This window comes from Eschrichtius robustus, chromosome 9 (genome assembly GCF_028021215.1).
Source record: "Eschrichtius robustus isolate mEscRob2 chromosome 9, mEscRob2.pri, whole genome shotgun sequence".
Classification (NCBI taxonomy): domain Eukaryota; kingdom Metazoa; phylum Chordata; class Mammalia; order Artiodactyla; family Eschrichtiidae; genus Eschrichtius; species Eschrichtius robustus.
The window spans coordinates 54,039,559-54,056,361 of NC_090832.1; positions in this window are offsets into that span (position 1 = coordinate 54,039,559).

Below are 16,803 nucleotides of genomic sequence, written 5' to 3' on the forward strand. Positions count from 1 at the left end.
TTTATGGAATTGAGATGAATTGAAATAAACTGGTCAGCTGATCTGTACCCTACACTTCAGAAAAGACTCTGAGGAGTAAGCTACTTGAAAGTTAGACAGCATTTTCTACTTGAAAGTTGCTTTTAACAACCACAAATCTGGAAGTGTGTCAGAGCAACAATTTTGTGATTCATCTGGGTAACACTGTCTTTCCTGGAATGAAAGAATTCCTTTTTCATGTAGAAATTGGAAAAGAAATACACTCTTATTTTGAACTTCTGGTTGACAGGGTTTTGTAAATGAAAACAGTTCCAAGTCACAGAGATGTTTTCCCAGCCTGTTGTCTCTAATGGGGTAGAGTGCAAGAAACAAATAGTCTTAAGGATGGGCCAAATAAACTGTTTTCTTGAGGAACCCACTCCTGCTCCCAGATACCCACTAACCTCTGCTCACGTTTCTTAGAATGCACTTGGGATTGGCTGTAACTTTCATTACTTTTTATTGGTCAACTGATGTTTAAAGCTTTATTCAAGTATTTCATACTACATATCTGGTTCATAGCAAATGTTTTTTGAATTAACGAGAAGGCAGACTATATACCTGTTCCTAGGATAGAAAGCCCAGAGATAAACCCACGCACATATGGTCACCTTATTTTTGACAAAGGAGGCAAGAATATACAATGGAGAAAAGACAGCCTCTTCAATAAGTGGGAAAACCGGACAGCTACATGTAAAAGAATGAAATTAGAACACTCCGTAACACCATACACAAAAATAAACTCAAAATGGATTAAAGACCTAAATGTAAGGCCAGACACTATAAAACTCTTAGAGGAAAACGTGGGCAGAACACTCTATGACATAAATCACAGCAAGATCCTTTTCGATCCACCTCCTAGAGAAATGGAAATAAAAACACAAATAAACAAATGGGACCTAATGAAACTTAAAAGCTTCTGCACAGCAAAGGAAACCATAAACAAGACGAAAAGACAACCCTCAGAATGGGAGAAAATATTTGCAAATGAAGCAACTGACAGTGGACTAATCTCCAAAATTTACAAGCAGCTCATGCAGCTCAATATCAAAAAGCAAACAACCCAATCCAAAAATGGGCAGAAGACCTAAATAGACATTTCTCCAAAGAAGATATACAGATTGCCAACAAACATATGAAAGGATGCTCAACATCACTAATCATTAGAGAAATACAAATCAAAACTACAATGAGGTATCACCTCACACCAGTCAGAATGGCCATCATCAAAAAATCTACAAATAAGAAATGCTGGAGAGGGTGTGGAGAAAAGGGAACCCTCTTGCACTGTCGGTGGGAATGTAAATTGATACAGCCACTATGGAGAACAGTATGGAGGTTCCTTAAAAAACTAAAAATAGAACTACCATATGACCCAACAATCCCACTACTGGGCATATACCCTGAGAAAACCATAGGTCAAAAAGAGTCATGTACCAAAATGTTCATTGCAGCTCTATTTACAATAGCCAGGACATGGAAGCAACCTAAGTGTCCATTGACAGATGAATGGATAAAGAAGATGTGGCACATATATACAATGGAATATTACTCAGCCATAAAAAGAAATGAAACTGAGTTATTTGTAGTGAGGTGGATGGACCTAGAGTCTGTCATACAGAGTGAAGTAAGTCATAAAGAGGAAAACAAATACCGTATGCTAACACATACATATGGAATCTAAAAAAAAAAGGTTCTGATGAACCTAGGGTCAGGACAGGAATAAAGACACAGATGTAGAGAATGGACTTGAGGACACGGGGAGGGGGAAGGGTAAGCTGGGATGAAGTGAGAGAGTGGCATGGACATATATACCACATAAAATAGATAGCTAGTGAGAAGCAGCCACATAGCACAGGGAGATCAGCTCGGTGCTTTGTGACCACCTAGAGAGGTGGGATAGGGAAGGTGGGAGGGAGACGCAAGGGGGAGGAGATATGGGGATATATGTATACGTAGAGCTGATTCACTTTGTTATAAAGCAGAAACTAACACACCATTGTAAAGCAATTATACTCCAATAAAGATGTTAAAAAAAAAAATATATATATATATATACCTGTTCCTCTTAGTAGATTGTGAATGTTTGAGAGCAAGAATATCTCTCTTTAATTTAGTTTTTTTAGATACTCACCATCCCCCATCATGTAGCACAAAGTCCAACGTGACACTTCTATTTCTTAATAGATACTAATTTATTATTTTGAGCAAGTGGCTCTTTGTAGATATCTGAATGTCCAGCGCTAATTTTCTGATTAGTCAGAAAACTCTGTGAGAACCTAAATTCATAGACGGTATTTTGCATAAGTAAAACGTTGAAGAAACAAAGGAAAAAAATCCCCAATATAAAAAATTGTGGATCCTTGTGATTCTATTCTTATTTATGCTTTTTTTTCCTTTACCTTTTGTTTCCCCCCAAGGAGGTATGATTACCATTTTTTATTACTATGAGGTTTAGGACATTGCCAAGACATGAATGTCAACTTTCAGTTTAAGAACATACTTTGAAACATATTCAGTTATTTTAAGATTTACTTGCTGCCTTTTCCTTGAAATAGAGTTCTGGGCTTTCTGACACTTCCCCTTAGAAGTGAGGTTTCTTTGAATAATTGAGGCCTTAAGAAAAGTTACAACACCACTGTCTTCAATCCATCCACAAGACTGTCTTTGCACGCAAGCACACCATTGACGTCAGCAGGACTTGGGTGAAGTTCTTTTTTTTTTTTTTTTTATCACTGGGAACTGGGGAGTGGAGGTGGGGTGAGGTATATGGGACATGTCTGTGTGCTAAGAATGAGTTGACTGTGATGAAATTTGGAATGTGATGGTTTTCGAATAGAATTGGTTCCTGTGTTGTTTTCCCATAGGACAAGAAAAAAAAATATACCCAGAATGACAGTTATTCCAGGAACTTTAAAAATTCTTCCATCATGTTTGATAGACTGACGACTGTTTTATGGCTTATGAGGACTGGCTGATGTGAAAGGATATGGCATCTGATTTAGGAGACGTGTAACTCTGAGCTGAACTTATTAGACTCTCTCAATCTGTTCTGCAAGGAGAGATCATTTGCCTTCTCCTTAGAGCCGATGCTTCAACGTAGAAGATGGGGTGTTCATATACGCATCTTCAGTTCATGCCCGACTACTTTCAGAAAACCGTATGGCCCCAAACATTTGTGAGATACAAAATCACTTGTTATTTTTATCCAACATTCCCCAGTCTTCACCTTTATTGTTCAGGACTTTAATTCACTTCCAAAACTTCCTATCCTACTACGTATGAGCAAATAATCACTTTTCTTTAGTCACTATATCTAGAATTATTCTATTTGATTAGCAGATTTTTCCTGTGTGCCTATGTGCCTAGCTCTGTATAGGTATATCAAAGTTTTAAAAATATGAGACCTAAACACAAAGCATTTATGAGAACAAATACTCTTTAAGGTAGTTTAAAATCTTAATTTAATTGTGGTTTGTAGAAGAGAGGGGTGGTAGTTATCTTTAGGAGCAGAAGAGAGCTTGCTGGAAGAGATGGGACTTTTAATGGACTTTGAAGATTTAGCATAAGATGTATAATCTATCAAAAAGACAACAGAGGATGGGAAACTTTAAAATTAATTTTGGGCTTTTGGGGGTTAACTATGGAGTCATGTGTAGACAAAGTTTCAAGTTGCGCTGTATCTTCTTAGAGGTCAACATGTGCCTGTGAATTCTTATTAGACTGTGTTCCTTTTATTTATAGCTCCCATTTGATTGTGCTCATAAGGTTGTTACTAATACTGATAAGATTTGTGGGTACAGAAACGCTTTGAAAACAACCTTTCCTAAATTGTTTTAGTTCTTTAGCTAATTCGAAGGGGAAACTGAACAAAAAAAGAGTTAACCAAATACTGTGAAACCCCTACATGTCTTAACCTTAGGCCAGGTGTTCATTGTGAATCTTATTAATTCTAATAATTTTCAGCTTCATTTAAATTAAGTGACGCGAAGACTTTTTCATATCCTTGTTCATTCAACGCAAGTGGAGTTTTTACCTAGTTGACCAATCAACAAATGCATTTTTATTGGGCATCTATTCTGTGCCCAGAATTTTCTTGTATCTATAATCTAATGTATTTAATTTATAAATATAAAAAATATATTTTAAATTTAATTTAATGCCTTTAAGAGCCTAACGTTTTAGCAGCAAAAATGACAAGGTTGAATGTATTAAAGTGTGGGATAGTAGTGTGATGCTGGCTGTATAAGAGTGCTAGTGGTAGAAGTCCAGGAAAGAAAGAAAAGAAAGAAGTAAAGAACACCTTGGGGAATCAGAGATTTAGACGACCAGTGAGTGAGAAGGGAAAGGCTTTTAGGTGATTGGACAAGTAGGGGGAAAGCCCTGAGGCAGAAGAGTGGGATATTAAAGTAGTGAAGGGCATAGAACTGATAAAGTGTTTTCCAAACAATTCTTACTTTCCTTGTTGTTTGATTGTGCAGGGAGAGTCCTAAAGTAGTTTTATTTAACATTGTTTGGTGAACAAAGTTTCTCTCTTTCTCATCCACTCCCCCCCAACAAAAATATATATCTATATAAAGTTCTGATGAATTCCCTTGATTATCTTTACAGTTGATACAAAGGAATATATACCTTTAATATAATTGGTAGAAAACTTTTGTGATAGTTACAGTCTTAATTTTTAAGGATTCAAATGTGAGATTTTATTGGTAAATCAGATTTATGATTATTATTTTAGACAATCTTAATAAATATTCTAAATACATGAATTCCAAGGTTAAAGGTTTCATAAAGTTTTCAAGAAAAGTCACAGCAATCGAGACTTCTTTCCCTTCAATAGGCTGTTTGGAAGTAAAAGTAAAAAACCAAGTATGAGAAATGCAGAAGTTCTAAAGGGAACTTGGGAATTTATTTTTAGATTATTACCAGACACGCTTTTTTTGGCCAGCCGGAGACCCATTGAAATAGGGCTCATCCAGAGAAACTACGATCAAATCTAAATTTTTTTTTTTGAAAAAAATACATATAAAATATTTGCAGATTTATCTTCATGGATAAAAGGCAGCCGTTTCTCTTAGAACTGTCTTAGAGAACCGTGCTTCTCAAATGTTGATGTGAACGTGGATCACTTGGGAATCAGAATGCTGGTTCGGATGGGGAGGATCTGAGATGGGACCTGGATTCTGCCTTTTAAAAAGCTCCCAGGTGCTGCTGCTGCTGGAACAGGAACCAGATGAATGCGGAGGGACCTGCCAGAGAACAGACCTTGCCAGTACATTGGCATCTATTTCATTATTTTACTTAAAACATAAGTGCAGTGTCAGGATGGGGAGGAGATTTTACACCTTTAAGCGTGGTCCAGTGGGGTTGATCATTAGATTACTAGACTGCAGAGAGCTGCATGGGGGCAGGGACTGAGCCAGTTTTGTTCTCGACTATATCCTAGTGGCTAGCATGGAATAGATGGCCAGTAAACATATGGTGAGTAAATGAACAAATTTAGTGTTGGCCTGGGGATGCCGTTAAGGTGGATGCTTTTCCTTGTTGCACAAGCAGAACCTGACAAATCACGAAAGTCTTCTAGCCTAATAATACAGGTTACCTCAGCCTTACAAATGTATTGTAAGAAAAACAACTCAAATCTAGGTATTAGGGATTGCAAGCAACAGAACCCCTAAGAATGCAGAAGCTCAGAGAAAAAAAAATCAAGTTAAATCCTACCTTCCCGAAGGACTTTCTTTAGGACAGAGTTCTTGCTCTGTATTAAGGCCTCCCAAGCACCTTCTTCTCTCATCCTCTGTTCCATCCAGAACTCTGGCTTCCTCTCTCCCTGTGTACTTTAGCTTCTGATGCTGTTAGCCAGGGCCCATCAGCCACCCCTGTGCTCTTCACATTTTCTCCTGCTTGCCTTGCCTGTGTCTTCTGAGTTCTCCCCTGGGGCATTTCTGACCAAGATAGATTTGTCTTGTCATTTATGAAAGCAGGATGCAGCTCTTTCTTCCTGATGGCTATTAGTATTACCTTAGAATTACCTTAGCGTTTGAAATATTATCTACCAAGCGACTTACTATACTGTATTACCTAAGTACTCCAGCATTACTGGAGTGCTTAGGAGTACTCCACCTGGAGAATCACTTCTACTGCATATGTTTTCTGTTTTTTCTCCCCTCTCATTAGCTCATGACAACAAAGTACTACTTGCTACCAATGTGACTGGAAACTGGAAACAAAGACAACACTGGCATTACTGGGCAGTACTGGATTTTAAGGAGGTCACGAAGTTAATCCCAAATATGTTTATATTAATTTTTATAATCACTATTGAACTGGAAACTCAAAATCAAAAAATTCTTGTTGAGAACTTGAAGACCTCTAAGAATGCTTCTTCAGACTTGCGGGGGTTTTTGAAGCCCAAACTGGAGAACTTGTCCAGACCTCAGGGCACCGCTTCTAGGCAAAAGAAGGCTTCTGGCTTCACTTGGTCCGGCCCACTTGACCGGAAGAAAACAGTAGGCGTCAAGGCAGAAGGCTTATGAACAATGGTGTTTGTCTGTTGGTGCTTTTCCTTGGTACACCTCCTTTATGAGCCTATTGCAGTGGTTGCTGGTTCAGGATTAGTTGAGCATTTCTAGTCCTAGTCATAGCTCAGTCTGCAAAACAACCACTTAGTGTAAGAGCTGCAGCCTTCTATAGAACTCAGGGAGTCTGCCATGCCAGCTGCTTGAGAGTATCTCCAAGTGTTTTTGCTCAATTTGCTAACAGCAAACAGGAAACAGTTTGGGTTACACTGAGATATTTCTGAGCCAATTTACTAAAGTACAGGGTCCTTGTCTCACCTCTGGCCAATCACTTCTCAGCAAATCAATCCATCCTATCAAATCTGACTCTCGGCTTCTACCCTGAACTCACTCCCACCTGTAGTGCCCACTTGGTGACCATTAACACTAATCATTCTCTTCAGTTCTCCCTTTGCTTTCTTGCCAGGAGATTCTGTTCTGCAGATTGACCAATGTCTAACTGGTCTCTCCCTAGACTGTAATCAGTTGGTGCCTCTGGTTAACTGTCTTTCAAGTCCTCTTTCTCTTTAGGTGAAATGCACTAGGAAAACTGTAAATTCCCCCACTACAAGAAACTGGAGCGTTGAGCTTCCTCTTAGCTATGGTCAAGCCCCCTGATGGTATTAGCAGCACTATAATTGTAATTAATAGAATTTGAAGTTTTGAAAAACAAATGAATGTGTCTTTCCTGACTTGGAAGCATCCTTGATCATATATTGCAAAGTGTAATATTCTCTTCTGGAACAGTCATCTGGAAACCTGGGAGTCATCTTTAATTTCTTCTTATTTCCCTCTCCTCTTGACTTTCTTCTTTTTATTTTCTTCATTCCTGTTGCTTCTAATTTGGCTTATGATGTCATCACCACGGTCTCCTTGAAATCACTACCCACCCCAACACCCAGTCTCACCCCTCGAAAGTGATTTTTCTAAACACAAATCTGATCAATCACTCCCTGGCTTTAAATTCTTCAGTGACTCCCCATGGTCCACAGGATGAATTCCAAACTGCTCAGCTTGGCTTACAAAGTTTTCATGGTCTGGACTCTGTTTAATTCTCAGTAGCAAGTCTTGCCATGCCCGCACACACTCTGTGCTCTAGCCAATATTGAATTGCTTTCAGTTCCCTTCATGCAGGATGCCCTTTCCCACAGCTCGTCCTTGGCATGTGCTGGCCCCTCCGCCTGGGAGGAGTCTTCCTTCCAGACTCCTATTCCTCTTTCAGGAACTCAGTTTAGACATCACTTCCTTGGTAAAGTCCAGGTTCCCACAATACTTTGCATTTATGCCTTTCATAGCCCTTAGCATTCTGGATTGAATTTATCTATTTGTCTTTCTCACTCAAGATGGCGTGCAATTCGAAGGCAGGCATTGAATCTTACATTCATCTTTGCATCTCCTGTGATTTCTCAGAATTTCAGGACTTTCCAACAGCCAATTTTATGGCAAAGTAATTTTAGCAAGGACAAGGGGAAACCCGTCATTCTGACTTTAGTTCACACCAGAGCACCAACTATTGAATTATCTATTGCACATAAGAACTGAATTCTTCCAGGCTTGATCTAGCACCCTGATAAAATCAATCCTGCCTTTATCTAGGTAAGGGTTAACCCACTGACTGGCACATAATACATTTTTAGTATACACTAGCTGCTAGATATTATTGTTAGAACTCTATCTATGGGCAAATTACCATCTAACCAAAGGGTCAGCAAGCCATGCCATTTATTTGCTAATTAGCTCATCTTCATTTAAATTTACTTTATAATTGGATTTCCTGTTCCATTTCTTTCTTTGAACTTATTTTGATTCTCAATACAACTCTCCCGGCTGCCTTACACAAAAAGGAAAGGATAACATTTAGGAGATAAGAAAGTCCTGTGGGAGTAAAGATTTCTTCAAATCCTTGGTTAAACTTTCTGAGTTTAAGGGTCTGAGAGCACCTTCAGAAACAGAGTTGCGGAAATTTCCATCTGTAATGGCAAACAAAGTGAAACCAAATTTAATTCATCTTTGCCTGGGAACAACAAGCTGCCCATCCTATATCTAAATTTGAAAAGACAGTGAGAGTAAAACACAAATTTTGATGGGGTGTGTGTGTGTGCGCGTGTGTGTGCATGCAAAATTAGCAAAGCAACATGGCACATGCCAACTAAGACTACCCGGAAGACCACCGAATTCAACCCCTTACACAGACAGTGCACTTCTTCAAGCGGTTAGATCTCAGTAGATCCCAAATGGGATGTCACTGGGACATCAGTGATTGAACATTCATCCTTTTGTTCAACAAACATTTATTGAGCCCCTTCTCTGTGTCAGGCATTGTTAGTAGCTGGGCACACAATGGTGAAGAACACAGGCTGTCCTGGCGTGGATTGTCCCCCCAACTACTTCAGGTCCAGTGTCACCAGAAAACTGAGCAATCAGAGTGTGAAGACCTTACCAGCTGCCAGCGAGCATGCGAGGGAAGAAAGGGATGTCTGTGTGGTTTCCCCTTGAGCCAAAGCCAGGAAGCACAGAGCAGGAGGCAGAGGCTCCCAGTTCAGTTGAGGACAGGAGGTTGAATGCCCAGGTTCAGGGAGAACAAAAAGGGGATTTTGGAGGCAGGCTTTTTCCTCAAGTTTTGTGTAGCAGTAGTTCATTCATTCTTACTGTAGTCCAGTATCCCATTGTGTAAATATGCCACAGTTTATTAATTTTCTGTTTCTGGGCATCTGGTTGTTTCCAGTTTTTGTCTTTTACAAACAGAACTACTATAAACATTAAAAAAAAAATGTGTGTGTGTTTTTTTTTTAATGTCATATGTGCACATATGACAAATTTCTTTTGGACCTAAATAGAAATGAGATTTCTGGTCAGAGAGTAGCTTAAATTCAACTTTAGAAGATAATGGCAAACAGTCTTCTAAATGGTTGTGAGATAGGCTGGGACCTGGGACCCTTTCCTGCAGTGCTTGCACCTGGACAAATGTCTCCTCAAGCTACAAATTACAAAGAAACTATGAGGGACTGAAAATAACTGTGTGCCTGCACAGTTAGGGCAAATTATGGACAAGAGATACAAAAAGACCAAAAAAACCCAACTGCCCCTTCTGAAGAGCCCAGAGCAAAAACAGGGTGTTGAGAGAAAAAACAGGGTACTGTGTATGCTCCCTGCACTCAACATCCCCTAAAGGGTGGGCAAACCACCTAAGCTACCCCTCCGGCCCACCTCTGGACACACCCCTACCCTCACCCCATATAAGGAACCAGCTCGACTGCCCGCCCCCCGAACCCACCCTCAGGGAGCGAGCAAGGGAACTTGTTACTTGTTCTCATTCCCCCCTGCTGCAGCAGGGGCCCGGATAAAGCTTTGCCTGAACTTCTTGTCTGGCCCCTAGTCAATTTCTATTGATTGGGGAAGACCAAGAATCCTGGTGGGTATCAGTTGTACCAACGGACACTCCTGCATCAACATAGGAGAGTTGTAGTTGTTCTCACATCTTTGCTAACTCTTGGTAAGATCAGTTGTGCGTGGGGTTTTTCAGTCTTTCTGGTGGCTAAAATTGCTAACTTTACTGGCTACTAATGAAGTTGAGCACATTTTGTATATTTATTGACTATTTGGATGTTAGATATATTTATTGGATATGTTCTTTTGTGCAATGACTATTCCATTCTCTTGCCCAATTTTTATTGTTTTGACTACCTTTTTCTTACTGATGTGTGTGTGAGTGTGTTATATATATATATATATATATATATATGGAAGGAGGAAGGAGGGGAGCTTTTTATATATTCTACACTTCTCCTTATCTATGGATCTATCCTTATCATGATTGGTGCTTTCTTGTCTCAGCTTAAATGTTACTTTCTCAGAGAGACTTTTCCGCTCATTCAGTCTAAAGGAGCTACCTAGTCCCTCTCTATTACAAAACTCTACTATTGTGTATCTGATAGTTTTGTTGTTGTTTTTCTTATTTGCTTGTTGAGTGTTTCCACACACTTAAGTGTGAGCTCCATGAGGGCAGGACCATGTGCATCTTATTCATAGACTCATGGATGAATCTCATGAACACAATGTGAGGTGAAAGAAGCCAGAAACATAGATATTGCATGCTTCCATTTATGTAAAATTCAAACTTAGACAAAACAAATCTGGGAGTCAGGTTCCTTTGTGGAGAAGAGGGAGTCGTGACTAGAAGGGGGCATGAAGGGGGCTTCTGAGGTTCGGGTAATATATATTTAAAAAAAAATCTAGGTGGTTTTGGTGGTAGTTAATGGGTGTATTCCGTTTGTGATATTACACTGAGCTGTACACTAATGATCTGTTTATTTTTCTGAATGTATTTTGTACTTCAATTGCACATCTATTCTATCCATTCAAATTTAAGTTTGAAGGTAGAGGGGGCTGTGCGGGAAGGCTGTTTGGCAGTTCTGTGGATTGAAGTGCTTGTCTACTTTAGATAGAAAGGGTAGGGAGCTGCCTTTTACCCTACATGTCCCTTAAATATCAGAATGAGGGGGACTTCGTGTTAGCTTCTCTAGTTCTCCTCTGAGAGTTCATTTAATTTCTTTAACAAAGAACCCTACAATTTTGGGGTGGGGGAAGGCCTAGAGATAATGAGTAGCTAGCTGTCTGTCAGTCTGGATTTAGGAGTAGGGACTGGAATGGGGCGGGGTGGGTAACTCTCTCAGATTAAGACCTTCAGTTAGTCTTCACGTTTTCACCATTTTCCTCACCCCTGCCCTCTGTTCCACCTGTTCATACCTGTGATGCCCTGCTCCTTCCTCTATGGCAACTTCCTCCCCAGGAATAATTGACTGATGTTCCTTTCATCCTATTTTAATTTATCAATACTTCATCTGTTTTTTCAGAAACTCATGTTCTGATAGTTCTTCTCCAGTTAGTTCTCTTTGATGTTATGGGCTTATACCTTTTCATTTTCCTTTGTTTTCTTGCATTTGGGAGGGAAGAGAAGCATGTCCTCATTTGGCCATTTTGATGAAGGAAACTCACTATTTCATTACCTAACATAGTCACACTTGAACTTTCTTTCCTGCTTTATCATTTGCTAATGCATGTTACATCCCCCATGAGGAATCAAGAGCATTTTACTACCTCTCACTTCCCTTTCCTGCTTCAACTTTTGATTTTTATCATTTTTAAATTGTCAAGGTTTATGTCATTTACATTTTTTCCTTTAATAAAATTAAGCTCTTCTGTTACTGCTTCTAAAGACTTCTAAAAATTTAAGCCCCCCCCCCCGCAAACAGCAAAAACTAAGTTGTGTGATTCACCCCATTTTGAAGGAAAGGTAATCCTGTGTCACTGAAAATCTTGTTGCTCAGAATAGACGGTCTTAAGTGTCAAGGTCCAGTGGATCCTCTTTTAATTATTTTCAGCTTCTTTTACTCTTCCTGGGTCATATTAAGATGATACTGTTTTTTAATTCTCTTGTCATTTTCTTTCTTTTAAAATCATTTTTTGGTGTTGCTATTATACTGTTTTGGATAATGTATTCATACTGGATTCTTGGATAGTAAGACTTCTTAGTTCTTGCATGTTTAAAAATACCTTTATTGACCCTTAATTGGTAATTTGGTAGGGCACAGACATTTTAGATTCAAATAAATTTCCCTTAGAAAATGGAAGGCATTGCTTCTTCTAGCATTTAATGTGGTGATGAGAAGTCTGAAGTCAGTCTGATTCTCATTTATTTTCTTTGGAACCCATCAGAATTTTCTCTTTATCTAAAGAATTTTGAAACTTTACAATGTTTATCTAGGTGTGGATCTTTTAAAAATTTTATCTGTCTCTCATTTGTAGGGCCCTTTCATTCTTAAGACTTGTGATTTTGCCCAACTTGGTGACATTTATTTTATCTTTTCTTTTGATTATTTATTACTTATATAGTCTTTCCCTTAAATGGAAAAGGGACTCCTTAGATGTATCCTCCCACTGGTGATCTTTTCCCTCATGTCTATCTCTTTTAATTTTTGCTCTTATGTGCTGGGATAGTGTCTGCACTTGACTATCTAGATCCCCAACTTGGTCTTTGCCCCACTTAATTTACTCTTTGGTCTCTTCATATTTTATTTTGACAATCACATTTGTTGTTTCTGTGAAATCTATCATGCTTTCTAATTGTTCCTTTTTGTATTAGGCTTTTTAAAAAAGTGGACCTCACATTAAATGTCTCTGAGACTGCCAATCACTGTTTCAAAAGGTTCTCTTCAGTTCTTTGAAATGTCTCTGTTTCTTCTGGGGTCAGTTTTCATTTGTTTGTTTATCTGGAACTTGATTTGCATAACTGTGAGATCCTCAGCCTGCGGTTATGTTTTCTCAATTCCCTCTGGCTCAGTTTTCCATTCTAATATATATTTTCCTTGCCTCTGAATTTCTAACATAATTTATATTTAAAAATTTTAGTTTTTGGATTGCTTTTAAGCCATTTCTAGTCTGCTGGGTGATTTCAAAGGAAAGAGAAGGAAGAGGAAATGCAGTGAGGAAAAAAGGAAGAGAGGGGAGAGGAAAGGAATAGAGCTGGGGAAATAGAGTTTATGCGAAGATTTAATCTTTAGGGAGGATTTTCTGGTTTTTGGCTAAGAACTGGCTGTGGCCCAACACTGATTCGGAACAGCCTATCCTTGCCCCACTGCTTCCTTTTCCTTCTCTTGCTTTTCCTCCTCCAATTATCAATACATCCTGACCTTCGTCAGCAGAAGGGGACAGGCCCAACTAGTGCATATTTACTTATTTCAGTAAGTACTGCGAACAGTTATTACCGTTAGATTATCAGCTCAATTTTCTTTGACAGGAAGAGAATCACTCAGAGGCCCAAAGACCAATGTATTGTCCACACGGTTCCAATGACCAAGGGAGCCCTTGGGTGAAAGAGGAAGGAAACTTGCTGTGTCAGAACTCTCAGTTCTACTATTGATGTGAACATTTCTTGCCTTTTCTTTTTTGGGTCTGGGTCTGTAACTCCTCATCTGTCCTTACACCCCGCCCCAGGTACACGTGCGTCTGTGTCATCCAGGGCAGTCTGCATCGCGTCTTTCCCCTGAGAAGGCAGCCTAAGTTATTGCTCTTGTCACTCTTGCAATTGTTACTGTGCAGGCCAGCTGGATTTTGAGACTTGCCCATGAAGCATGTCAGTTTCTTGCCTGTGAGCACATTAACCCAATCTTTTAAAAATATTACTAAAAGAGTTGATTACGAAGGATCTGCTAATTCAGTAGTTCAACAAGGGAAAGATAAATGGCTTTGAAACATGATGTTATCAAAGGGTCTAGTCATAGTTATTATTTGCTGCTGTTACATGATCAGTTTTTCTTGTTTGTTTTTTGGCTAAAGCTGATGACACTAAATTCATCTGTAATCGATCTGTTTTTATAATTGCCTTTAAAGATTTAAAATAATAAGTCAAATGAAAAAAAGTAATACCCTTTGCAATTGCATTGTATTGGCCATGGCTTAAGCTCCGCGGGGGGAGTATCTTTCTTCTCTTCTCCAACCTTTGCCAGGCTAAATTGATCTTATCTGCTTCATTTGACCTAAAGACGCTCCTACCACCCTCCCCCAACAACATAACCGTCAGAAGAGAAGCTTAACATTATTGTTATCTTAAGCCCGTTGCTATGACCTCCTGGTCTCTGTAACTTTGGATGCCCCTCTCCCAGGGACATCACCCTACAGACTTCCCACCCTGTCCTGCTGGCCTTGGTACATGGACACCAGAGCTTGGCCTGGAAAGATCAGGCCAAGCCAGGTCTTTGGAAATATCTCAGCTAAGGACCTGCCCATGCTCAGGAGTGTGTGCTCTGAGGCAGTGGCTAGAGTCACTGATGGTGACAGAACCTGCAAAGAAGCTGGTCCTGCGAGGATGTCACCCAGTGCAGCTGGCCAAGCTGGAAGGGAAAATGGATCAAAACATGCTTCATACCACCATCCCTCTTTGGTTTTGTGTTTGTTGTTATTCAGAGGGGCAGACCTCCTGCTGGCCAAGTCACAGAGATCGAAGGGGGTTTCTCAGGCCTTGATTCAGCACAAAAGCTGTTTCTGATTTCTGGGTATGGCTCCTCACCACCTGTTCCAGGCTGCAGCTGCTGTTGTTTTACTTTGTGTTGCACGTCTTATTACTACTGTTGGTTTATCATTACATAATGTTTTATTTATATTCACAAAAACGTAATACCATGTTGTTGTTCTTTTGAGTAGAATGCAGATTTCTTGGGGTTCAACAGATGCATGGAAACCTCTGGATCCCCTGGAGAGGGAAGTTCTGAATTAGGAGTAGGGACCAGTGATAATTCTGCTTTACCATCAAAGAGGGGCGAATATATGTGCATTGATGGAACCAAGCTTTGTCATAATAACCTTTAAAGATGAGTAACATTGAAAACTTGAAGAAAGTTTGAAAAATATAAACGAGTGAAACCCAGAATATATTTGCTAGCAGCCATGTATATAGGGGGGTTTTGTGTTATATAAAGAATAAGCTACTTTTAAACTGACTTCGCCTGCTCCTTTCTTTTGGCTTGAGAGCACTCTGGCAATGATTGCCCAGCAATCTTTCTAGCAGGAAAAAATACTTTTCTTAGACTTGCCTCTAATGTTGTAAGACATATTTCATCAATATATCATTGATTAGGAGGCCTTAAAGAGCTTATCTTGTGTTTTAGTGTGAGAAAGTAAGCTTCCTGCGTGCGTCCACCTTGCTCTCACTTTTGTCAAAAAGCCTCTTTTGAAGGTTCTGGAAAGCACTGGGATCCTGCTTCTAATTGCTGTCACTCTAGGACACATGTAGGACAGAGAGGATAAGAGCATTATACCAACGAGCAAGAAGACAGTCAAGTCTTTACATCAATTATTTACATGATTTGCAGTGAGCAAAAGTCAATGCAAAATTGAGGTCTGTATCAGGAAGCCTCATCTTAGGGTTTCTTTTTCTGGGCAGGGTGATATTTGTATGCCTCCCCTATTGCCAGGTATGTTCTAGACACCAAGTGTATGAGGTAGTGGTCAAATCTTTGATCAAGTTTGGAAGGTGTTGTTCTATCTTTGCCAGCCTGGCGGATAGTTTAATTGTAATCAGAAATAGGTGTGGAATTGAGGTCTAGTGGCCTGTCCTAAGGCATAGAAAACTTGAGGGGGGTGCTGGAGGGACTCTGGGGGTGCCCCTCCCACAGGGTCACTGTGTGAGCAGACACTGGTCACCAGCCACTTTGCATCTACAGGCAGTTTGTTTTCTAACCAAGCCATCTACTCTTTTCCATGTCATTTCCTTTGGACAAAATGGCCATTTACTGGGAAGAAACTGGCTCACATTTCGACTAAACGTAAAGACTTTTTGACATCTAATAATAGTTCCCGTAGTGCCTATTACGTGTCAGGCACTGGGCTAGAACTTTACATATATTATCTCTAATCCCCACAATGACCCTGAAAGCCAGAGTGTGTCCTCTAGTTTCACGGGTGATAAGGCAAAGGCTCAGATATGCCACCAAATATGGCCAGTGTCAGAGGATAAGTAATCAAAGGAACAGAATCTCAATCCAGGTCTGAATGCAAATTCTGTCATCCTTCTGCACGAGACCATTCTGTGCCTCTTGTTAGCCTCATGCCATGAGTTTACCAGATGAATCAGGGAGCTCGAACTTCCTTTCCAATATTTGGGATTAAAAAAATGAATACTTGATAATATCCTAACATGGGCTAAAACAAAGAAATAAGCAAATAAACAAGAAACCTGCTAAGTTAGCCTCTTATGTTTGGATTTTAGGCTAAAGATAATAAGCTTGCTTCCCCTGAGAAATAGGATCTGGGGGAGAAAGGATACAGGGCATAGAAAGGGAACTTAGACAAACATAGACAGTGGATTTGACTATGAAAACTTGTGCACTCTATGTGGTGGTATCACCAGCAAACACTTTTTAATGTCTGAATCGCAGGGACCCCCAGGCAGGCTTGTGTATGAAAACTTCTGGGCACACTGGCTAACAGAGCTAGAAGTCTGCGGGACACACACAATCAAAGGGGAAGCATTAAATCAATACAGGACATGGATGTGACCCCCCTTGTATCTCGTATTGATCCAAAGTGAGTGTGTCTTATGGGTGTTGGGCTTGAGTAAAATGGACAGCTGGGGAGGAGAGTGGAGAGGGTGGGCACATATTTCTAGAACACTCTCAGAATTCTCATGGCCACCACCACAACCTAGGTTGATGCCCAGACCAATGTGTGGACC